This window comes from Tachypleus tridentatus, chromosome 11 (assembly GCF_004210375.1).
Source record: "Tachypleus tridentatus isolate NWPU-2018 chromosome 11, ASM421037v1, whole genome shotgun sequence".
Lineage (NCBI taxonomy): Eukaryota > Metazoa > Arthropoda > Merostomata > Xiphosura > Limulidae > Tachypleus > Tachypleus tridentatus.
The window spans coordinates 32,987,724-33,015,213 of record NC_134835.1 but is presented as its reverse complement, the minus strand read 5'-3'; the positions used below and the strand labels follow the sequence as shown (position 1 = coordinate 33,015,213).

At 32.3% G+C, this 27,490-nt stretch overlaps 1 pseudogene across 1 annotated transcript in view; it reads left to right on the top strand.

The window, feature by feature from the left end:
* LOC143231887 (protein couch potato-like) overlaps window positions 1-19,327 on the top strand; it is a 124,670-nt pseudogene extending 105,343 nt beyond the window's left edge. The window contains exons 2-10 of the transcript XR_013017271.1: window positions 340-417; window positions 889-941; window positions 2,452-2,514; window positions 5,468-5,609; window positions 10,797-10,933; window positions 11,307-11,527; window positions 12,161-12,230; window positions 18,024-18,130; window positions 19,168-19,327. The product of XR_013017271.1 is annotated as a protein couch potato-like (transcript). The remainder of the gene's footprint in view (window positions 1-339; window positions 418-888; window positions 942-2,451; window positions 2,515-5,467; window positions 5,610-10,796; window positions 10,934-11,306; window positions 11,528-12,160; window positions 12,231-18,023; window positions 18,131-19,167) is intronic.
* The last annotated feature ends 8,163 nt before the right edge of the window (window positions 19,328-27,490 follow it).

The window sequence follows — 27,490 nt, the reverse complement described above, 5'->3', positions numbered from 1 at the left end:
ATGTTTTATTAATATATATATATATGTATATGCTTGATCCTTGTTTAAGATATTTGTATGTATAAGTTGAACAAAGAAGAGAGGCAGACATCGTCATGTCCTTGTTAATGTGTTGTAGGAGTGATCTTGTAATAGATCAAACATGTAGTTATGGTCACATTAGTTTCAACGAAAACCTCGCAATGGCTACGACCAGTACCATTTTGAGACACTGCTCAGTTGACATGCTGTTAAATAAGTAAAGCCTACACCATTGTACTGCGTGTCCAAATTATTTTGTTTAGTTTAATTATATCAAAGTGTAAGAACCGAAACAGAAACCTATTTTTTCTCTTACAGGTGCGCACGCTGTTCGTTAGTGGTCTTCCCATGGACGCGAAACCACGAGAGTTGTATCTATTATTTAGAGCGTATAAGGTAAGACTTTGTATAATATGTAATAAGTATTTTTGGTCGTTGTTAAGAGCTAAGCCACACAATGGGTTATCTGCGATGTCCTTATCCCGTGTATCGAACCAATATTTGTAGCGTTATAAGTCTCAAGCTTGTCCCTGAGTCGTGACATTGGCATAAAGTACTGACCACGATTTTTAATAGTAATAAATACAATTTGTTGGCTATTACAAGAAAAAAAATGCTTTAACATCTTGTTTAAACGTCTTAATCGTTTGCGTAAAACATTATTTTGCAAAATTAATTTAAACTTCCTTTTTCTCTATTGAGCTCAAATTATAGTGACTTATAGCAACGTAATCATTTTAAATAGATTAAATTTAAACATCTCTGGGTTCTAATTATTCAGCGTATAAGTAAATATATTTTTACGTTCTAAAGTAAATATATTTGATGAATGATGTGTGTTATTGTTATTGTATGTTTCTTCTTAAGGGCTACGAAGGTTCTCTCCTGAAGGTGACTAGTAAAATGGAAAAACATCGTCGGTGAGTATATGTGGTTTTATATAGTTTACTACATAATAAGTATTCTACATAATAAAATAGAACAGATAACGCCTTCCAATCTTACTTCACTGCAAACCACGGATCTCTTACAATGGTAACCGTAATGCAGTATTTGTTTGCAGTCAAACATAAAACTACACAATGGGCTCTCTGCGCTTTGCTTACCATGGCGTCGAAACCCAGTTTTTAGCGTTGCAAGTCTGCATACATTCCGCTGTGCCATTAGGGGGCAGCTAAGTATTTAGATAATACATACATAAAACATGTTTTAATCTAAACAATTTGCGTGATTAAGAGTTGAACCAGTACAGTAGATACAGATCGGACCGACATGTAACTAAGTACTTCTGAAGATATTACGTTTACTACAATAAATAACAAAGGTCTGTGACGGTTTAAATGTCTTAACATTTTACACATTCTACACTAATTCCTGTTCACTAAATCACGTACAGATTTCTCACAAAACGTCATACGTACCTTTACATAAGTGAATCATTTTCACTGAAATCGGGTTACATTTTGTTATGCTTAAAATGTTGCCAGCCAATGGATGTAGATTTCTCTAGACCAATCGCGACGTGCGTCTTTTCAATGTTTGTTCTAGAACTCGAGCATAATAAACATGGTAATAAAAAATGTTCATTGTGGTAAGTGAAATAATAACTTGATCTAAGTAAGCTTTTTGTCTTCCCGGTTTGTAAAAAATCCTTACGTGGCATAAATAAATAATTTTCTTCCGAAATCTGCGAAGCAAAAATAAGGAAAATCTGTTATTAACAAACCAAAATAGTTTTTTACGAAATTTAGCTTTGCAGACCCGTATTATAGATATCTGATGTAAAAAAACAGGAAGACATTACTGTATCACATCTTTTACTTATGACAATATACATAATAAAATTGACTTGCTGCCTCCCTAATAGTATTTATCTTTCTGTAAAGCTACATTTGACTGGTTAGTTTGCATACTCGTTATGATATGATTGGTTAGTTTGCATACTCGTTATGATATGATTGGTTAGTTTGCATACTCGTTATGATAAGATAGTGGATTTAAAACTACCGTTATTTAGATTATATATATTTATATATAAACACATAAACTAAAGATTTCTTCTTTCTTCATCAAAGGTGAATTTGAAAGTAGAATTTGTGACGTGTAAGCCTAACGCATTCTTTGATTGGACGTACCCTCTGCTGTTGATTGCAACTTTGCTTATTCAGGGTTCATCATCACAGCTTCGGGCACTAAATCAAAGAAACACCATTAGGCTTGTTATATTGATGACGTGTATATAATATTTAGGAGCTGTCAGTCAGTTTTATTTCGCCATATAATAGGCTGAACGTAGAATAATATATGGAGATGCAAAACAAACATCGTAAGATGTCATATAAGTTGATAAACGTCTTTACAAATATTCATATTTTATTCTGAACAACATATTTTGTTTGGAGTTTTAAAAATAGGTGTTTTGTTTTTCAGCCTGTTGGATTTGTAACGTTTAATTCCCGCGCAGGCGCAGAAGCGGCAAAGCAAGATTTACAGGTAAGAAATTTCAATCCTGAACACGTCACAGTACCATAAAATTTAGACGAAAACAAGATAAAGCCATGTTTAAAGCCAAATATATGATTAACACTTACACTGACTTCACTTAGTCATAAAACTATAAACTATATCATACAGTTCCTACATTTTCTATATAATTAAGTTAGTTATCGAACAATGAACTATATCATACAGTTCCAACATTTTCTGTATAATTCAGTTAGTCATAGAACAATGAACAATATCAACAGTTCCAACATTTTCTGTATAATTCAGTTAGTCATCGAACAATGAATTATATCATACAGTATTTATATTTTTGTGTAATTCAGTTAGTTATCGACAATGAACTATATCATACAGTTCCAACATTTTTTTGTATAATTCAGTTAGTCATCGAACAATGAATTATATCATACAGTAATTATATTTTTTTGTGTAATTCAGTTAGTTATCGACAATGAACTATATCATACAGTTCCAACATTTTTGTATAATTCAGTTAGTCATAGAACAATGAACTATATCATACAGTTCCAACATTTTCTGTATAATTCAGTTAGTCATAGAACAATGAACTACATCATACAGTTCTTACATTTTTTGTGTAATTCAGTTAGTTATCGACAATGAACTATATCATACAGTTCCAACATTTTTTGTATAATTCAGTTAGTTATAGAACAATGAACTATATCATACAGTTCCAACATTTTCTGTATAATTCACTTAGTCATTGAAAATGAACTATATCATACAGTTCCAACATTTTCTGTATAATTCAGTTAGTTATAAAACGATGAACTATATTATACAGTTCAAACAATTTCTGAATAATTCAGTTAGTTATAAAATGATGAATTATATCATACAGTTCCAACATTTTCTGTATAATTCACTTAGTTATCGAACAATGAACTATATCATACAGTTCCAACATTTTCTGTATAATTCAGTCAGTTATAGAACAATGAACGATATCATACAGTTCCTACATTTTTTTGTATAATTCAGTTAGCCATTGAACAATGAACTATATCGTACAGTTCCAACATTTTTTGTATAATTCAGTTAGTTATTGAACAATGAACTATATCATACAGTTCCAACATTTTTCCGTATAATTCAGTCAGTTATAGAACAATGAACGATATCATACAGTTCCAACATACATTTTTTTGTATAATTCAGTTAGAACTATATTGAACAATGAACTATATCATACAGTTCCAACATTTTCTGTATAATTCAGTTAGTCATAGAACAATGAACAATATCATACAGTTCCTACATTTTTTCTGTATAATTCAGTGTATAATTCAGTTAGCCATTGAACAATGAACTATATCGTACAGTTCCAACATTTTTTTGTATAATTCAGTTAGTTATAGAATGATGAACTATATCATACAGTTCCAACATTTTCTGTATAATTCAGTTAGTCATAGAATGATGAATTATATCATACAGTACCTAAATTTTCTGTATAATTCACTTAGTTATCGAACAATGAACTATATCATACAGTTCCTACATTTCTGTATAATTCAGTTAGTCATAGAACAATGAACAATATCATACAGTTCCAACATTTTCTGTATACATTTTTTGTATAATTACAGTTAGCCATTGAACAATGAACTATATCGTACAGTTCCAACATTTTCTGTATAATTCAGTTAGTTATAGAACAATGAACTATATCATACAGTTCCAACATTTTCTGTATAATTCAGTTAGTCATAGAATGATGAATTATATCATACAGTTCAAACAATTTCCAAATTTTCTGTATAATTCACTTAGTTATCGAACAATGAACTATATCATACAGTTCCTACATTTCTGTATAATTCAGTTAGTCATAGAACAATGAACAATATCATACAGTTCCAATACATTTTTTTTTCTGTATAATTCAGTTAGCCATTGAACAATGAACTATATCGTACAGTTCCAACATTTTTTTTTTCTGTATAATTCAGTTAGTTATAGAACAATGAACTATATCATACAGTTCCAACATTTTCTGTATAATTCAGTTAGTCATAGAATGATGAATTATATCATACAGTACCATACAGTTCCAAATTTTCTGTATAATTCACTTAGTTATCGAACAATGAACTATATCATACAGTTCCTACATTTCTGTATAATTCAGTTAGTCATAGAACAATGAACAATATCATACAGTTCCTACATTTTTTGTATAATTCAGTTAGCCATTGAACAATGAACTATATCGTACAGTTCCAACATTTTTTGTATAATTCAGTTAGTTATAGAACAATGAACTATATCATACAGTTCCAACATTTTCTGTATAATTCAGTTAGTCATAGAATGATGAATTATATCATACAGTACCTAAATTTTCTGTATAATTCACTTAGTTATCGAACAATGAACTATATCATACAGTTCCTACATTTCTGTATAATTCAGTTAGTCATAGAACAATGAACAATATCATACAGTTCCTACATTTTTTTGTATAATTCAGTTAGCCATTGAACAACGAACTATATCGTACAGTTCCAACATTTTTGTATAATTCAGTTAATTATAGAACAATGAACTATATCATACAGTTCCAACATTTTCTGTATAATTCTGTTAGTTTAACGAGTTTTTTTCTGTATAATTCAGTTAAAGAAGATGGGTGTTTAGAAATCTGTAACGACCAAACGATATTTTATTTTGGATATAAAATCAATTAAAAATATCCATGTTTATAGATTGAATAACCAGGTGTAGCATTAGTGCATTAGAAACACTGTAAAATACACATGTTTATTGAACTGTGTGTTTGTATATATTAATTATTATTCAACATTTCAGTAGTAAATTTAGAAATAAAAGTAGTTCAATCTTTATTTATTGTTTTCATGTCTGTTTCTCTGGGATCACATCTGACGTTGATTTTGTCACTTGAACTTTTTTACAGCAAGGAATTCGATTTGATCCCGACCTTCCTCAGACGATTCGACTAGAATTTGCAAAAAGCAATACGAAGGTTAGCAAACCGAAACAGCAGTCGCCGCCTGCAGCTGCTACCTACCCAACCTTACTACACCCCGTAACAGGACGTAAGTGCACTTAGAAAATAGAAACATAATAGTTTGTTTCTTTTAATTTCTCGCAAAGCTACACGAGGGATGTATGCACTAAATGTCCCTAATTTAGTAGCGTAAGACTAGAGGGAAGGCAGCTAGTCGTCACCACCCACCGCCAACTTTTGGAATACTCTATTAGCAACGAAAAGTGGGACTGATCGTCACATTACAACGCCCTCACAGCTAAAAGGGCGAGCATGTTTGGTGCAATGGGGATTCGAACCCGGGACCTCAGACTACGAATTCAGCGCCCTAACCACCTTGACCATGTCGGGCTGAGAAAGAGAAATCCTGACATGCTCAGACAACTTCATATCAAACCATCACAAAATCTCTTTGAAATCTTTAATACATAAAACGAATCCCCAGATCGGATAGCATTAGGTCTTCAAACTTGCAATGCTAAAATCCGAGATTCGGTTTCCCGCAAAGCAGATCGCTCAATGCGGTCTTGTTCCGAAACGAACATAAAATAATAAGAAAATAAAATTATCAAAGAGCGTTTGATACAGTTTAATGGATATAAATATATCGACTTGTGAAAAGTGTGCATGCTATTATTTTGTTGAAAAGTCATATTGGACTATCTGCTGCGTTTACTGAAAGGAATCGAACCTATAATTGTAGCTTTTAAATTCGTAGATTTACTGCTGTCCCACCGGGGGACTGTCTGCAAAGAAGTATTATCCATTCTAACTTCGAATAATGTTAAGAACACAATTTTAATATATTATTACCAGTAATTACAGTTCTGGCGGATGTGTTGCATAACGTTGTGATTTACAACATAACATATTAACAGTCACGACCACTAAAAAATAAGTTTTGAGTTTTCCAGCTAATTATCTTTTAATTTTAAAGATCCTTCATTAAACATATTAATTATAGCGGCATCTGTTGACAGCATAGGAAAGTGTTTCGTTTGCTCTTTCAGATTACAAACTCAGTACGCGGTCGTTATTTCAAATATCATAATAGAATATAGTTTCAACTGAATGTGTGTTTTTCCTTATAGCAAAGCCACATCAGGCTATCTGCTGAGCCCACCGAGGGGGATCGAACACCTGATTTTAGCGTCGTAAATCCGTAGACTTACCGCTGTACTAGCGGGAAGCAGTTGCAATTGAAAGACGTCGTTAATATAATTGTTAGTCTAACAGTAACTACATAGTGTTGTTATGTTCTTATATCAACTAGTTTATTCTTAGTTTGATGGTTAAAAATTAATTAACCACTTCGTTGATATGATGGTTATTCTGAATTTGCGCAGAGTGAACTAAAAATGAAGCACACCGTGTCATCCATCCACATTTAGAAAGATTTTCTACCTGAACTCCAACTTATAGAAACAATAGTTTTTATCTACAACACTACCTTATAACGACATGTCATCACATATATCTTCTATCTATATCTCTAGCACCACGAAACTAACAGTCAATCTGACTTACATAAGTCTACTATCTGCAACACTACCTTATAATGACATGTCATCACATATATCTTCTATCTATATCTCTAGCACCACGAAACTAACAGTCAATCTGACTTACATAAGTCTACTATCTGCAACACTACCTTATAACGACATGTCATCACATATATCTTCTATCTATATCTCTAGCACCACGAAACTAACAGTCAATCTGACTTACATAAGTCTACTATCTGCAACACTACCTTATAACGACATGTCATCACATATATCTTCTATCTATATCTCTAGCACCACGAAACTAACAGTCAATCTGACTTACATAAGTCTACTATCTGCAACACTAGCTTATAACGACATGTCATCACATATATCTTCTATCTATATCTCTAGCACCACGAAACTAACAATTGTTATATATCATAAATTCTTCAACCTATGTCTCTAATGGAATAAACTTTGTTCCCACTATTCAGATTTATCTGTTAGTCTTTGCTTTGAAAAGTATGTCCACCTGTACCGATCGTTTGAGTATTCCCATTTGTAAAGCTTCTCTAAACAACGGAAGTTGTGAAGCAGAAGAAGGGTCACCATGGTGATAGTGATACTTGTCTTCCTGTATCTCCAATCTACAATATTTATGTTATTTACAATACATACACTAGAATACAATACATTCTCACCTGTATTTATATTGTTAGATAGATAAACAATGATACAGTAGAATGCAATACATTCTTACCTGTATTTATATTGTTAGATAGATAAACAATTAGTTTATTTCTTACATGAAATTTGTCAAAACTTAAATACGTTTTCTATTAGTTTATTAACATTATCGTGAGTACATCCCATATTTAACAATCTATCAAGAAACTAAAGTTAAATGAAACACAGCCTTCCATATCCATGTGTCCACCCACTGTATTTAAGCTAAAATTTCAATTGTGCATAACCACATTCAGCAAATTTTTAATTCTGAATATAAAGTAGCTATGGGAGAAAAGACTTCTTGCTCTAGTCTATCAGTTTCATCAGTCCTGAAATTCAAGTCTGTGTTTCCAGTCTTTCTCCTACGACGTTTAACGAGACAATCCACATTAAACAAATAGCTCAGATATCTTAAGGCATGGCCCGGCATGGCCAAGCGTGTCAAGGCGTTCGACTCATAATCCAAAGGTCGCGGGTTCGAATCCCGGTCGCAACAAACATGCTTGCCCTTTCAGCCGTGGGGACGTTATAATGTGACGGTCAATCCCACTATTCGTGGGTAAAAGAGTAGCCCAAGAGTTGGCGGTGGGTGGTGATGAATAGCTGCCTTCCCTCTAGTCTTACATATCTAAATTAGAGACGGCTAGCGCAGATAGCCATCGAGTAACTTTGAGCGAAATTTAAAAAACAAAGCTCTTAAGGCATATGCCATTATAATAGCTTGCTTCTGTGAAAACTCCAGCAAAATGCGAAGTAAGTCAACTACCTTAATTAAAGGTTGACGTAATTTAGTTATCTTTATTATGTTAAAGAAATCCATCAATGGATCCAAAACTCTTAACTGAGTTCCTTCAAGGCTTTACGGCAAGTAATTTTTATTCCAACAGTTTCTGTCGAGATATTAATCAAGTGTTTCTTAAAGAGCTCTTTTCCTGAGAAGATATTTGACACCCTGAGTGAACAACAGCTCCTCTCCACTTCAGGAAATTATTTAGCCTAACGCGAAGTAGTCATAGCTATTTAATCTCTGAAAAAGTAAATTTTATTTTAATAAAGTTGTTTTCCTCTGGCATTATAAATGTTTTTTTCATTGTCCTTATTTCCAGCGTTAATAATGGTTTCATCATCAGGTACATGAAAAATTCCTGAATGGTTCCTATTTAATAAATCGCTAAATTGTTATGTCTAATTTCACACAACTTTTGTACATTGTGAACATCATTCGTTGTGTAATTACATATATATACTCACAGAACTGCAGGTTATTTGGACTTACAGACGTCTATCATCTTACGAACGATCTATTGACCTGATTTATGAGAGCGTTGTACACTGTCCTTCCAGTAATAATTTAATACGTAGTCCAAAAGAGGCGGGGCTCTACTAATAAAGTTTTAAAAATATTTTGTAGCACCACTCTTAGCTTGGTAAACACTGCAATTCTGCTTGCTTGTCACGCCTTAAACTAAGTTTAGACGAGTTTCTGGCACATGTTATCTGCATTGTTGTTTCAATCACCTGATCAGCTGATGATGAATAGTAAGTACAGTTTACTTTGCAGTAAATGAATTCCTCCAAAGCGTTTATCAAGTGTCAATATTCACGATTTAGGTTCCGAATCGTTTATGATGTTGCTTTGGTAATTAACAACACTTTCCCAGCTCATAGAAACATGTCACGACTTCTGGGAAGTTTTATTTGGGTTATTTTGCTAACGAAGGCTATTTAAACATGCAGCCACTTCACATAGAAGTCCCTCGCTTATCAGAATGTAGCCTTACTACTTTGTTCCCGTCTTTCATGATTGGTACAGTTTTCAGCTGTGGATTCCCAGAAAAGATATGAATTGGTTAACTTAGCTCCTTTATGTATGTGAACGACCGTTAAAGAATTTACAACAAATAAAACGTGTGTAATGGAGATATTCTAGACCCCTATTTCCAGTGGGACAACAGTACGTCCGCGAACTTACAACGCTAGAAACCGGCTTTCGATACCCGTGATGGGCAGATAGTTCTTTGTGTAGCCCAAACACGGGCCTGTATTACAGATGACACACGTTCGCAGGTAGCCATACTGAATGCTGGAAATACCCTGCAACAACGACTTCTGGTTTTCTTTTAAAGCCAATAGATGAATATTTCCTCTAACTTAACGTTTCTTAGATACCATGCTATAAAATATTCTTTAGTACTCACTGATCTAACGTTGGACATATCACGTACAATCGAGCTTTGAAACTATTTCATCTAATCAGTTTTCTCTGTTTCCGTGGACTATAATATTTTTTTTTTTTGTTTGTTTGGAAATTTCGCACAAAGCTACTCGAGGGCTATCTGTGCTAGCCGTCCCTAATTTAGTAGTGTTAGACTAGAGGGAAGGCAGCTAGTCATCACCACCCACCGCCAACTCTTGGGCTACTCTTTTACCAACGAATAGTGGGATTGACCGTCACATTATACACCCCACGGCTGGGAGGGCGAACATGTTTAGCGCGACGCGGGCGCGAACCCGCGACCCTCGGATTACGAGTCGCACGCCTTACGCGCTAGGCCATGCCGGGCCAGGACTATAATAAGGCCTCTTTGAAAGTTGTTCAAGTTACAAACTTTTATCTTGCAAACACTTTACTGCCGCTAATCTATCCAAATGGCCTGCCTCTAGTTTCAGTCCCTGAACTTCCTATTGTATAGATATATAAAAGAATTATACTTAAGACTCTAGTTTATTACCATATTTCTTCTCTGTATCTCTGTTTTCACTGAACTAACGTTTATTACGTGTTCCAAAATCTCCTAACTTACCATTAACTCTTTGAGAGACGTAAAGTGTATTAAAGTTTAACGAATCAGCCAAGAATAGTAACTCGAGAAACAAAATATCAGTCTAAGTTTTCTTAATCAGTAACATTTCTTTGTTAGTTAAGCAGACAGATATTAAATAACTCTAAAGTTAAGCCTAGTTTGATTAGGTCATCTCATGACTCTAAGTACACCAAGTTCACTATGTTTCAGAAGAAATTGGAGCTACTCTTCTACCAGGAGTCCACGATGGCTGGTCTCCACATCCACTTTCTTACGCTGAAGTGCCAGTGACGTCTGGTCTTCATTCTCCTGCTTTATTACATCCGGCACTGCATGCTCAACTTCCGGTAATTATGTACTACGTAAGAATTATTATGGTCATGTTTTTTACATTAGGTGTCAGGTTTTCTTTAAACAAAATATCAGTTGCACTGCTTTCTGCACATCGCATGCTTTCTTTAAATTGTTTTGGTCACCAAACCACTCTGACGTCACTCTTTAGTTTTCTTAATACAGCTGAAGCTATGTTACTTCTAAGAAATATTATTTGTAAAGCATCCCACTTAATGTATTATTGTAAAAGGAAAAGAAATGTACTTTAAATTAATCGGAGAATAAATTATCGAGTCAATTACTAGTTTAGTATTATTTTAGAATTTTCTTAGGGGTTAATGACCTTTAACTCTTCTCTTTTATTTTTATTATTTCTTTTGATTACAGCCCCCTTTGACAGTACACCCAGCTCTTTCGCACGCTGCTCTTGCGGGAACTGGAGCTATTCACGCCACGATACCACCCTCCCATCTGGTGGCGAGTCCGGCGTTAGCCAGTCCTGTAGGCTCTGCCTCGTCTGTATCTAACACACCTCCCTGTTCAACTCTCTTTGTTGCAAATCTAGGCCAATTTGTTTCAGAACAAGAACTCAAAGATCTCTTTGGCTGGTACAAATATTTTGTTCTCGAAGTATCAAAGCTAATGAATTAACAGTAAAAATTAAAACACCCGTTTTGTTGTGTCCACGTCTACTAACTACCATATTTTTTTATGACAGACTACAATTTTTACGTTAATTAATTGTACTAACTTAGGATTTCTTGGATATAACGAGTAAACCGATATTCGTCAGTCTTTTTTTTTTCTCCATAAGATTGTCTAAGAAACAAATTAGAAAATTGTTTATAGGAAATTAAAGAAATAAATCCTTCATACAGAAAAACAATCGTAAAAAATGCTGACAAATTACAAAATTAAAATGCCTGAACATTTCTCATTTTAAGATTTTAATGGTGATTTAATTATTTAATTGATATTAATTTAGCTGTAAAATGAATAAATTTGGCTAATTAGTAATAAATAAATGTTTAAAATATTCTTTCCTTCAGTCTGTATTTACTAACTGTCACTAGATGGCGGGACGATCATTAAGTGCTGATTTCGTGTCTTTGATTAGACAAAATAAAATTTTAAGAACAGTGAGACATTTCCCGACTGATTTTAGTCTGATAATTTTAGTCTGATAGACTGATAATATTTCTACAAATATAAATTTAAAGATAAATCTTTCTTTTTTTTAGTTTTCCTGGTTTCTGCCGTCTGAGAATGCACAACAAAGGAGGAGCACCGGTGGCTTTTGTTGAATATCAGGTAAGACAACACCTTATCACAATCTTTAAAGTTACTCACATACAATAATAAAACTTTAAGAAATAGCAAACGTGCCCGAATGAGTTGATGCCTTATTATTTTGGAATATATATGTTAAGAATATTTTAATAATAAGTTTTGTCTTTGGTCATTTTTGTGTGCGTCTCGTGATCCATTTCTCATACATACACGTTAGACAGGTTAGCGGTTCCTATACCTGTAATATGAAATAATATCAGTATCTAATTCTAACGTTCCAAAATGTTCCATGTTTGTCATAGTTATGACAGTTATTGTTAACAACAAATTCCTTTATGTATTAATAAGATTAAATAATATATTTTCGTCTCAATTACGATTGTTTAGTAACCATTTACATTGAATTACTAACGACAACCCATTAGATGAAATAGATCCATTCAATTAATAAATAATTTTCAGTGTCATTCTCTGATTTGACGTTACATTCTGTTGGTAATTTTATAGTTCTTCAAACATAACTTAATAAAAACCTATTAAAACTGTTGATAATTTTATCTTTGTTCAAACATAACTCAATAAAGAAGCTATTAAAACTGTTGATAATTTTATCTTTCTTCAAACATAACTTAATAAAGAAGCTATTAAATCTGTTGATAATTTTTTCTTTGTCCAAACATAACTTAATAAAGAAGCTATTAAAACTGTTGATAATTTTATCTTTGTTCAAACATAACTTAATAAAGAAGCTATTAAATCTGTTGATAATGTTATCTTTGTTCAAACATAACTTAATAAAGAAGCTATTAAAACTGTTGATAATTTTATCTTTGTTCAAACATAAGTTAATAAAGAAGCTATTAAAACTGTTGATAATTTTATCTTTGTTCAAACATAACTTAATGAAGAAGCTATTAAAACTGTTGATAATTTTATCTTTGTTCAAACATAACTTAATGAAGAAGCTATTAAAACTGTTGATAATTTTATCTTTGTTCAAACATAACTTAATAAAGAAGCTATTAAATCTGTTGATAATTTTATCTTTGTTCAAACATAACTTAATAAAGAAGCTATTAAAACTGTTGATAATTTTATCTTTGTTCAAACATAACTTAATAAAGAAGCTATTAAAACTGTTGATAATTTTATCTTTGTTCAAACATAACTTAATGAAGAAGCTATTAAAACTGTTGATAATTTTATCTTTGTTCAAACATAACTTAATAAAGAAGCTATTAAAACTGTTGATAATTTTATCTTTGTTCAAACATAACTTAATAAAGAAGCTATTAAAACTGTTGATAATTTTATCTTTGTTCAAACATAACTTAATAAAGAAGCTATTAAAACTGTTGATAATTTTATTTTTGTTCAAACATAACTTAATAAAGAAGCTATTAAAACTGTTGATAATTTTATCTTTGTTCAAACATAACTTAATGAAGAAGCTATTAAAACTGTTGATAATTTTATCTTTGTTCAAACATAACTTAATGAAGAAGCTATTAAAACTGTTGATAATTTTATCTTTGTTCAAACATAACTTAATAAAGAAGCTATTAAATCTGTTGATAATTTTATCTTTGTTCAAACATAACTTAATAAAGAAGCTATTAAAACTGTTGATAATTTTATCTTTGTTCAAACATAACTTAATAAAGAAGCTATTAAAACTGTTGATAATTTTATCTTTGCTCAAACATAACTTAATAAAGAAGCTATTAAAACTGTTGAATAATTTTATCTTTGTTCAAACATAACTTAATAAAGAAGCTGTCAAAACTGTTGATAATTTTATCTTTCATCAAACATAACTTAATAAAGAAGCTATTAAAACTGTTGATAATTTTATCTTTGTTCAAACATAACTTAATAAAGAAGCTATTAAAACTGTTGATAATTTTATCTTTCTTCAAACATAACTTAATAAAGAAGCTGTCAAAACTGTTGATAATTTTATCTTTGTTCAAACATAACTTAATGAAGAAGCTATTAAATCTGTTGATAATTTTATCTTTGCTCAAACATAACTTAATAAAGAAGCTATTAAAACTGTTGAATAATTTTATCTTTGTTCAAACATAACTTAATGAAGAAGCTATTAAAACTGTTGATAATTTTATCTTTGTTCAAACATAACTTAATAAAGTATGTTTCGCTGTAAAATATAATAGAGTTTAAGGTTTAAGACCTTTTTTATCAACTGAAGTAAAAAAAGTTTTACTTTCATTTTCTAGTCTTGCAACTTTAAAACGATGTCAAATGGGTTTATTACATTACGAAACAACAGCACGATATTGTATGTATTTTATTATAACTAGTTCAACATTTTTAATAGCAGTAAAGAATAAGTTTTTATGTATTATCTAAATGGCAAATTTTTGTTTTTCACAAAAATAGCACTTTTGAGTTCGCTAATACAATTTCAGTTTCTTATATTAAACTCATAATTAACTTTATTTTAAATTAAAATATATTTTCATGTGGACTGTGTATTATTTACAGAAATAATGAGGGGTGTCATTAAAAGCCTAGGTTGATCCACCACATCATAAAACAATAAAATGTGTTTGATATGGTCTCGGTGGATTTCAGTAAACATGAACATGTTATCTGTTTGTGGCAAGTTTAAGTTTAAATTCCATTTCCAAAAAGAACTTGGTCTGTCATAACTTAGAGTTCCAAAACTTACGTTAGTTATAGTCAATTACTGACTCCATACCACACAAGAGACTTGGTCTGTCATAACTTAGAGTTCCAAAACGTACGTTAGTTATAGTCAACTATTGACTCCATACCACACAAGGGACTTGGTCTCCCAAAATTTTGATCTTATAAAACGTGCGTGGAAAAAATCCACGCTTGGTCGAAGTTACGCTACGCTAAGTGATCCACATTTAGAAGGATGGTCAAGGACATCTCTCGGATGTCAGCGGTGTTATCTCGTTTCAACACACGAACAACATAAAGTCGCTACAAATAAAAGTCCAGTCATGACATGTAACATTAAAGATCTGGACATCTCAACACGCAGCAACAGTTGTATTGATATTACAAACGTTACTCTGGCGGAATGCTGTACTCGCATCGCGTTTTTTCATGGTCCCTAAATATTCATCGTGACCAGGACACATGTCTGTTTTTTGAGTTTATGGCATATAGATGTTTGAAATCAATACTGTAAGTTGATATGAGTGATGGATAGATGATATCAAGCTAAAATGTGCTTCGACTCGGCATCCTGGAATATGAAGGTGTTATACACTGATATTTACACAGTCTGTCGTTAAAGCTGCCATTATGAACAACGAGAGCGTAAGTGTCGTAATTTTATCAAAACACATACAAGCGTGCACGTGTTAACTGTCTATATCTTGGAAGTCCAGCGTGACAAGGATTTAATGTTTCATGAGAAGTCTATTTCGTTGGCGCTACATTCGTAAATATTCTAATCCACTTATAATGTATGCCATTTTAAGCCGTTACTGGCACCAATCCGTTACAGTTTTATGAAACAATAATAAACAGTTGCCTCGAAATTCAACAAAACTGTGGTGTTAAAAATCACATTATAGAAGGGTCTTAATATAGTCATTTGTAATGAAACTAAATCATTAGTAGTGTTTTAATTACTTGTAAAAATCAAAATTTAACAAAATACCTTTTTCTGAAGTACAAGTAAATACACAAAGTTCACGAGTAAATAAATAAAATTATACGGAAATTTTATTATCAGTAAATAAGTAAAAAAATCAGTAAATACGTAAATCTCGTCTTGTTACTTGCGTATTTATCAAGTGATGGTTTAATTATCAAATGTTTAATCACTATAATAATTAATTAATCTTACGTAAGAGTTTAATGTAAAAGCATGGAAAATACGTACTGGTTTTGTTGCTGAGAAATATATTTAGTACTATAGGGTGTTCTGTCTTTTTTTTCTGCCATTTATATCTGAGAATTTATCTACATTGCTATAAAAATATTTATATTAATTTCCCGAAAGAACGCTAGTTGGCTTGGTTGTTATTTTAACAAATTACTTATGTCATAGATAAATGGATAAACTCTCTTCTCGCTGGAAAAAAAAAATTGATCCCATCAATTCCCGTTTTCATCTTTAAAAGTTAAGCCTAAAACTCCAATCATTTAATTATAAATTTTTCTTTTAAAAATATAAGACAGATACGTTTCAACATACCCCTGTTCCACTGATACGTTCATTAGAAAGACAGGCTGTAAACTAGCTTCTGTATATTAGGAAGCAAACTATTTGATAGAAAAAATATAGAGGGCGTTGAGTAATTTATTAATAGTTGAAAAGAACTAGAAGTTCTACACCCCATGTGCAACCCGTACCAATTACTTGTTTTGTTTGTCTGTTTTGAATTTCGCGCAAAGCTACTCGAGGGCTATCTTCGCTAGCCGTCCCTAATTTAGCAGTGTAAGACTAGAGGGAAGGCAGCTAGTCATCACCATCCACCGCCAACTCTTGAGCTACTCTTTTTATCAAAGAAAAATTGAATTGACCGTCACATTATAACTCCTCCACGGTTGGGAGGGCGAGCATATTTGGTGTGACCGGGATTCGAACCCGCGAACCTCGAATTACGAGTCGAACGCCTTAACACGCTTGGCTATGCCGGGCCACCAATTACTTAAATGCGTGTTATTTTCATCTTGGGGTTTATTTGTATAGTACTTTTACTAACATTTTAGGCTAGTTTAAGTGCTTTTTACGCTTAAGAAAGATGAATCTGTATCTCAGAGGTTTATAATGCTAAAATTCGGAATTCGATCCCCACTGGTGACAAAATTTCAATAGCTCATTGCATATCTTTGCGTCAAAATGAGTGAGTTAATGAATGAATTATGGAACTTCTCAGGATCGCACGAACAAGTCTTGTATCGTTTTTCTTTTGAACAGACATTTTCGTGGTAAAAGTACAATTTAGAAACCTCGGTTGAATTTTATGACAACTGATCCTTTAGACAGAGAAATGAGAGATGAAGTTCTGAACTTTCATTGCTTATTTTTGAATTTTAAATAGTTAAAACCCACATAAAAGAAATATGTGATTAATATTCCGATGGAAGCTAAAAGTTAAACCCAAAACGTCTCTTCCTGGAAGTCGTATTTGAAAGTTAAACCCACAGTATCTCTTCCTGTAAGTCGTATTTGAAAGTTAAACACACAGTATCTCTTCCTGAAGTCGTATTTGAAAGTTAAACCCACAGTATCTCTTCCTGGAAGTCGTATTTGAAAGTTAAATCCACAATATCTCTTCCTGAAGTCGTATTTGAAAGTTAAACACACAGTATTTCTTCCTGAAGTTTTAATTCAGAAACTTTCTGTTTCTCAGGGCATTTTGTAACTGTTTTATCCAATCATATTTTCTAATAGTCACCGTTTAAAGAAATCCAAAATTAAGTCCGTTGAGTAGAATTATTTTTAGTAAAAGCTATAGAATAATTCCAAAATATTTTAAAAAACACACGCATAAAAGTAATTTTGAATAGCACATACTAATATTATTTAGAGTTTAAACATTTCATATTTATATACATTTATATATTTTTCCTCAACTGCCGAGTTAAAAGAGGTGAAATTTCAATATATCGTTCTCAAAATTGCAAACAATTAAGGCTCGCATTTGCCAAAGCCTAAAGTCAAGATTTAAAGACGTAACAAAATATTAAATATATAATTCACGTTGCTTTCCTTCTCATGGGCTCTATCATGGGAAAGTTTTACCAGATTAATTTTCTCAGATTAATGTAGCTCCTGCTAATTTTTGTTCCTTCCTCCAGGACGTACGTCTAGCATCGCATGCCATGAATGCTTTCCAAGGCTACGTTTTGTTTTCTTCAGATCGCGGAGGAACTGAATTGAATATGCTAAGAACAAGATGGGAGAGGTAGGCCTAACGTGTTCCATCTGATGATTACCTATAATCAGTGCAAAAGATTTTTTATTCTTCAGCTGCTTCTCGTATTAACGGTCATTAATTTAGATGTTGAATTATTATCTTTCGGTAAGTAAGTAGTAAACTAAAATTATTTCACGCAGTCATTTAAGTACAAGATGGGAGAGGTAAGGCCTAACGTGTCTCCCTCTGGTTTATGAATTACATCTAACAATATATCATTTTTATAACAAAATCAATAAAATAAGCTAAGGCAGTGAGCTATTTTCAAATAAATAAACATTCAATAAAATATTTTTTTTAATCAGAAAGCGAGAATAAAATTGTAAATACGTATTAATATGAAAGAGATAATTAATTTTGATAAGGTAACTTTTGTCGAAAGCATCTTCCGTATATTGTAGCTAGTTTTCACCACATACTGTAAAATTCAGGGCTGTAAGGAAGCCACATGCATGCACAGTTAGCTTACAGATTTATAACTGAACATAGCGAAACAAACTCATCTGAAGTTTTGAGAGAGAAAAGAGAGAATTATTGTCGAGTTCTAGGCCTAAAACCCTTTAATAGTGTTAAAATAAAACAAAGCCAACAAGCGAATTTCGGGAAATTTAAAACAAATTATTTGAAAATAGCCAACAATGGTTGCAATGTATCATTTCTGAATAATCGGGAGTTTCTCAAATAACAAAACGGATTGAATATAATTTACATTAAAAACTACTTGAGGTTGGGATGTTTTCTGATTTATTATCAGTTATAAGCAAACAACATTTTCCTATTTTTTTGTGTTCAGCATTCCCTGTGAGCACTAAATATACTCGTAGATGCCTTCGTAATATGCTTAAAGGTTTCGTTGAGTTTACAGATATAGGTAAAACAGAAAGTATAGAAGAAATTATACAAAGCAACTTAGTTAAAAGTAAACTATCCTTTAGTTTCAGAACAGTTATAGGAGGCATGTACAAAAAAAATATTATTAGAGGATATGATGAAATAACGTATTTTTATTTTTATTCTTAAATTAGGTCTCTCGTGATTAAAAGAAGATATTATCCAGTGGACTGGCAGTTTGGTGTTTGATAATTAAATTAATGACTTATGTTTAAGTTGTTAAAAATCGTTTTAATATGGTGTAGTATAGTTTAAAACATATGAAAATGTTTAAATGGAAACCGAGTTACACAAAAGTTTTATGTTTTATTTTAAGAAGAGTGTTTTGACTAGTTTAAAACTTTGATTTCAGAGGTCTACGATAACGATTAATATTTTGTATAATAATTTAATATTATGTTTTGTATATTTAGGCGTTTTGAATATGTTTCTTGAGAAAACATTGTGCAACTTAATGTATTAGGAAAACTGTATCCATTGCAACTGAAAACAAACTATAATTTTTCTTACCAACCTGAGGTTTCAGTTTTGTTAAGCACAATATGACCTTCAGCACGAGAGATATCCGTATTTATGTTTAATGAATAATGTTATCTGAGTTTTCCTCTGTAACAAAATTATAGGATCCATATTCCATTTATTATTTTAGTATCACCAAATTTGGATTGTTCAATAAAATAAGTATTGTCTTAAAAGTCAATGGACTTTTACAATAGTGATAATAAATATAATTATGGAAGAATTTAAGAAGGTTATTTCCAGTATTAACATAAAATTCCAATCGGGGAAAATCGTGTATTAAAAATGTTTCTAACTTTTAAAACCTTTAGGAAACTAACTTTGTAGCTGACTCTCATTCAACTTTAGTTAGTATGAAATGTTTTGATGTAACAGGGTTTAGTTATGAAACTGTCCAAATGTTTCTATTGGCTTTAAGATTAGAAAGTCTTAATGACCGTGTGACATGAAAACCTATATAACATATCTATAGATTCGTTAATTCATTAGTGAGCTCAATAGATTTGTTATATTTTACATTCAGTTTCTGATAGGAACAAGTTTTGAAATAGGAGTTGTATCTTTCAGACGTAAACTACATGGTTTTGACAAATTTTGAAATAGGAATTGTATGTTTTCAGACGTAAACTACGTGGTTTTGACAAATTTTGAAATAGGAATTGTATGTTTTCAGACGTAAACTACGTGGTTTTGACAAATTTTGAAATAGGAGTTGTACCTTTTCAGACGTAAACTACATGGTTTTGTAAGAAGTGTATTTTTGATTCTCCAGTCTATATACTTGAAACAAATGTGCTATAAACCATCTCTTTCCGGTCATGTGTTTACTAAACGAAATCACGGGAGTATATACGGTAAGAAAATATATTTATATTTGTAGTATTTGATTCAAAGTTGTGTGGGTACATTTCTAGTTGCATAAGTCAGAATGTGTTGTTATATGAAACGTTTTCTATATTGTGGATGAAATACTGAACAGAATACGAACAAAAATGCTTCATAAAAAGTTAAATATCTGGTCAATAGATGGTTTCCTTTTTTTTGTGATGTTGATAATTATAAAACGCCCGTAATATGTTTGTCTTTCATGAAAACTAAACACAATTTTTGGTAAAATATGCTTTATTTATTTCGAATCATTGTTAAAAGAAAGTGTTACACGAAGGACAGTTTCGGATTTTTTTTTTAATGTGAGTGTAGCAGTACTGAAGAATTCTTTAAGTTTTAAGTTTGAAGCTGAATCGTATTGTTGGGAGCTGTAAAGAATTTGAAAAAAAGTATAGAGTGTAATTTATGTTCAAGTGTGTGAAAAATTTGGTTTATATTTTACTTTCAAAGTACTAGCTATTGGTGAAACACATTAGAATAGGTGGCCATTATTTTTCCTAATGTTATGGCATTCTTTCAATGTGTAAGAAACTGGTTATAGTGAGTTTTGTTTATCTTATTATTGAATAATCCATAGGAACAAGACATCCTTCTAACTAAGCAGAAAAAACAAATAATCGTATATTTTGTGATAAGAACAAATTATCTGAGTGAGAATTTAACTTCTGAAAGTTTCACACATATCAGAGATGTTTTGATAAGACATTCTCATTGGACTGAGATCGTTCCAAATGTTTCCACTGGTTCATGTTCATTTCATTATTCCTCGTTACATTTCTCTATATTTTCATATTTAGGCTATTGCTGCAGATGACAGCTAATAATTGTTTGTGCAAAAATCATGACAAGACAAATAAAGCCACTATGCAAGTAATCCCTATTGCATTCTTATAGTAGAAACAAGCCAACTGTGATTACCTCGCATGGTTGCGATGGTTTATGAAGATTCTTGGAAATTATTGTCATTGTGGCTAGGATTTCCTTTTGGTTTTCTCATATTATATCAGTGTTTAGAATAAAGTATTAGAAGTGAAATTAACCATAATTATAATTAAGATGTTATACAGTGTGACTTTGAATACATTTCTATTAGGATATGTCACGAGTCTGTTTTATTTTCTAGTCGCGACACCTAAGTCGGGTTTCAAAGATGGGTCCAACAAATACCCTACCTTCTAAGGATAGATAATCCATTGAGGATTTCCATATATACAAACAGTTGGTATAGAAACGAGGATTTCCAGATATTAGGTTTCGCTGTCATTCTAGAATGAGATATCTATCCTATCTTTAGTTGAAGAGTGTTATATTGACGATATATATGTCCTGCTAATTTGTTGTATTTTTACCCTCGCTGATACAAATACGTTTTTTGCTAACTTTCATCATCTATACGTGTTTAGTCTACTTCTATAATTCTTCCTCTTACAAAGCTGTGCTCTATCTTTCTAAAACGTATTTAGACTTTCTTAAGCCTCTTTCCTATTCGATTTTAACGATATTTATATCAAATTGTCTGCTCTTAACAAACAAATGTTCTTTACTTGTGTAAGTATATTAGTGTAGTCTTCCTGGACGAAGACTTTTTCTTTTGCTCTTATTCAGCTGTCCTTGGAAGTTTTATACATTGCCTGGCCTATAATCTTCTGATAGTGTGTTCGAATTCAATCTCTGGGTTGTTGATATGCAAGGTTCAGTTTTCATTACGTCATATTATTCCAGATCTGATAGATGTTCAGTTTTATTAACTCGAGCGGTTTCCTTATTTATTGACCCCATGATTACCTTTCTACAACATTTGTTTTTATTTCTTCTATCATCCTCGAGAATTAGGAGAATTAGGTTAAGTTTAAGAAATTCATATTAGGCCTAATGAACAGATCTGCCCCTACTGGCCATTGAGAAACAGACGTGCTAGCACATCCTGAGAATAGAGTTATTCAAACAGTTCAGTCCTAGCACGACAATGAAACCAGTCTGAAGAAAACTGTGACTTTTAACATAAAGTTACTCAGTACAAACTTCTACTGTAAAATAGATAAAAATACGCTTTTAAAACATAAATATTACGTGAATCAATGTATATCAACAGCTGGTTAAAAAAACAGTATTGCTCATTTCTCTTGGTAAAAGATCAAATAAACTTTATTTGGATCTATGGCATTGAAGTCAGGACCAAATGACTTGTTTGTACATTGTCATAACAAACTATACATTGATGATGAACCTCTTACACCTCTTAGCGAAAAGAAAAGTTCAGTTTTATGAAGCAGTTTTAAAATCCGTCACATTTCGTATACTTAAACTTCGCTTTGGATTGGTCGTTTATTCTTTGGAACTGTTGAGCACGAGGTTAGTTAGCAAAAATATTTTAACAGAAACGTTTTTGAGCCATCGCTTCTTCTTGCACACACAAAGGGTCATTCTAAATCTGACCGTTCGTGCGGATCTGACCTTTGTTTGGCATCGATCCTATAGTATGTATATTAGATTTTAGTGGCCCATCTTTAACAATGTCGTCTCAGTTTATGTTTTGAAATATATGCGGGTGACTGCAATTTTCCCAGATTCGTGTGGCTTGTGAATCAGAAAAAGACCACTTTTAAAATAAAACATGCTATTAAAATTTATTAATATTGTATCCGAAACGTTCAAATCTATGTAATTTATTTTTGAAAGTGGAATTTGTATGCCATTCTAAAATAGTTTTGCATCTATCTAAATTTTTATTCGCACCGGCGTTTAAGAATTTAGAAACGTCCGAGGTTATCCCATAACTGATTGAAGAATAAAATCAATACGTTCACATTAAAAACAAACAAACAACATATTCACGGTAAACATTTATGTATACATTGCTTGTGTACCTTCTAATCACGAACAGGGACCATTGCGACATATTTTAGTTTTCTTTTGAATTCGCCCAGTTTACGTAACAAATACAGTTACTGTAAATACACGTTTCAGAGGCATTCGAAAAATATTAGGTAAGTATACAAATGAAACATAGAGGTGCAGGTAAACTACACTTTGCTATTTTAGTTATTATAAATGAGCCGGAGTGAGTGCTCAGTGACATAGACTTATATTTTGTATTAAAAACATGACATCTTTTTCACCGAAATTGAAGAGTCTGCTTGCGTTCACACAAAATGTCCTGTATAGCAAAAAAACACTAAGAAATTTGCGTTTTTTGTAGCGTTTCTGCACGTTTGGAACAGGGTGGTTTAAGGGTTAAAAAGACGGAGTTACTAAAGATAAGTAACAATTCACATCGTATGTCATTGTCTGTATGAGACAATACAAAATAGAATTACTCAATCTCAGGATGCCTTGTAGGAAATGCACTTGTTAATTTATCACTTACTGATTGATAAACTTTATGGAAATATTTTGGTGGAAACGAGTTACTTGTCAGACCTTTAAAGGTTTCTGGAAATGTTTGACTTGCTGTTCTCAAGGTGAAAGACAAGACATATTCGTGGTACCTGTGTAGATTGCTTTATGACTGAAGTGTAACTTGGTATTCTTTAGAATCAGATTAGTGAAGTAATAAACCCAAATTGAACCATATTTAAGATATAAATATCTGTCAGAGAAGAGGACGAACTCCTGGAGTTTTTGGTTTGTATGACTGAATTTTTAGCAATCGTCTCTCAGAATAAGAACTCATTAGTGGTAGGTCAACCGTGTAAATCTTTTATGCATGGTTCAACAATGGAACTTTTTTTAAATAACCAGTCATTTAGATTGAGCTTTTCCACAGTAATCTGATGATAATGTTACATTTGAATAATGTGTTTTAATAAATTCATAGCAAACTCTTGTGGCGATCATGGTGTTGATCAACAGAATGAAATATTAGTAAAGAACAGATAGACAGATTAACAATACGCCTTATGTCTGAGAAATGTAATTTAAGAAGTTGCAAAAATGAATTCCGTCCATGTTATTGCCTCTACTTGCTATTATTGTAGTACTTTTGAAACTGTTTTGCGAATAATGCATCATTTCATATTTGTAATGGTAGTCAAAGATAAAGTTATTACAATATATAGATGTTCTGTAGTGCTGACACTTGTAGTTTCGTATCTTGCCCATAGTTCCTTTAAGATATCTGTCGAAGCTATGTTAGATATTTAATGAAATAGAATCATAATTAGTACATTCCAGTCCCACGTGTGGTTTGTTATTTAACGTTTCAATTTAACTTGTGGCTTGTGGTGACTTTAACAACTTAGATCGAAATAATGTTTGAGTCAAATGATAGATTAGAATACAAATAACATAACTTGCTGGTATTACTACAATTATGTGGGCAATTTTTTGAAGTTGAATCAGTTAAATAGGTCTGTGTATGCTATTATCAGATGCAATGTAGTAGAAAAAACTTTAAGTAATAAAATCGAGACGTAAACTTCGTATGCTTCTGTATAGTCCAATAGACGCTTGAAAATAAAGATCCTTGTGTGAATAAGATGTTACCATGTGTTGTTCGTTTACACTAAATAGTTCACACTTCCTGAATATTGGAAGGCATGGTTCACAACTTCCTGATTATAGGAAGGCATGGTTCACAACTTCCTGGATATAGGAAGACATAGTTCACACCTTTCTGAATATAGGAAGGCATGGTTCACAACTTCCTGAATAGAGGAAGACTTAGTTCACAACTTCTTGAATAGAGGAAGACATAGTTCACAACTTCCTGAATATAGGAAGGCATGGTTCACAACTTCCTGAATAGAGGAAGACATAGCTCACAACTTCTTGAATAGAGGAAGACATAGTTCACAACTTTCTGAATATAGGAAGGCATGGTTCACAACTTCCTAAATATAAGAAGACTTAGTTCACAACTTCCTGAATAGAGGAAGACATAGCTCACAACTTCCTGAATAGAGGAAGACATAGTTCACAATTTCTTGAATATAGGAAGGCATGGTTCAAAACTTCCTAATTATAGGAAGACTTAGTTCACAACTTCTTGAATATAGGAAGACATGGTTGACAACTTCCTGAACATAGGACGATCTAGTTCACAACTTCCTGAATACAGGAAGAAATCGTTCACACTCTTCTTGAATACACTAGACATTTTAAGGTTGAAGCTCTCTTTAGCTATGAAACTCAAAAATTTGTAAACAAACATTTGGTTGCTTTGGTGGTTAATTAATTAATTAATAAATAACAGTAAAACGTTATTTCTTGAATAAAGTCATGAAATATTTATAGAGTATCAAAATATACCACTCTATAATATATACACTATACTAACAATATATAATATAAAAAATATACCACTCTCATTATTATAGACTACATATATATTATTTATGTAAGGCAGACGTACAACTGTGCTGTTAGGTGGATAGGAGCTACTTTTGATACCATGAACAATGAATAGAAGGATCTTTTACTGACTCTATGAACAATAGAATAGAAGGATCTCTCACTGACTCCATGAACAATAGAATAGAAGGATCTACTCATCAATTCTGCGAACAATAGAATAGAAGGATCTCTCTACTGACTTCATGAACAATAGAATAGAAGGATCTTCACTGACTCCATGAACAATAGAATAGAAGGATCTTCTACTGACCCAGAACAATAGAATAGAAGGATCTCTCTTACTGACTCCATGAACAATAGAATAGAAGGATCTCTACTGACTCCATGAACAATAGAATAGAAGGATCTACTACTGACTCCATGAACAATAGAATGAAGGATCTTAACACCCATGAACAATAGAATGGAAGGATTCACTACTGACTCCATGAACAATAGAATAGAAGGATCTACTACTGACGCCATGAACAATAAAATAGAAGGATCTACTACTGACTCCATGAACAATAGAATAGAAGGATCTACTACTGACTCCATGAACAATAGAATAGAAGGATCTACTACTGACCCAAACAACAATAGAATAGAAGGATCTACTCATGACCCATGAACAATAGAAGAAGGATCTTCTACTGACCCATGAACAATAGAATAGAAGGATCTACTTCTGACTCCATGAACAATAGAATAGAAGGATCTTCTACTGACCCACGAACAATAGAATAGAAGGATCTACTACTGACCCATGAACAATAGAATAGAAGGATCTACTACTGACTCCATGGACAATAGAATAGAAGGATCTTCTACTGACCCATGAACAATAGAATAAAGGATCTCTACTGACCCATGAACAATAGAATAGAAGGATCTACTACTGACGCCATGAACAATAGAATAGAAGGATCTACTACTGACGCCATGAACAATAGAATAGAAGGATCTTCTACTGACGCCATGAACAACAGAATAGAAAGGATCTACTACTGACCCATGAACAATAGAATAGAAGGATCTACTACTGACCTACAACAATAGAATAGAAGGATCTTCTACTGACTCCATGGACAATAGAATAGAAGGATCTACTACTGGACTCCATGAACAATAGAATAGAAGGATCTTCTACTGACTCCATGAACAATAGAATAGAAGGATTCTATCACTGACTCCATGAAACAATAGAATAGAAGGATCTACTACTGACGCCATGAACAATAGAATAGAAGGATCTACTACTGACCCATGAACAATAGAATAGAAGGATCTACTACTGACCCATGAACAATAGAATAGAAGGATCTACTACTGACTCCATGAACAATAGAATAGAAGGATCTTCTACTGACTCCATGGAACAATATAATAGAAGGATCTACTACTGACGCCATGAACAATAGAATAGAAGGATCTACTGACTCCATGAACAATAGAATGAAGGATCTAACGCCATGAGAATAGAATAGAAGTATCTACTGCTGACTCATGAACAATAGAATAGAAGGATCTACTACTGACCCCTAGAATAGAAGGATCTATTACTGACCCATGAACAATAGAATAGAAGGATCTACTACTGACCCATGAACAATAGAATAGAAGCATCTACTACTGACTCCATGAAACAATAGAATAGAAGGATCTACTACTGACGCCATGAAAATAGAATACAAGGATCTACCTGACTCATGAACA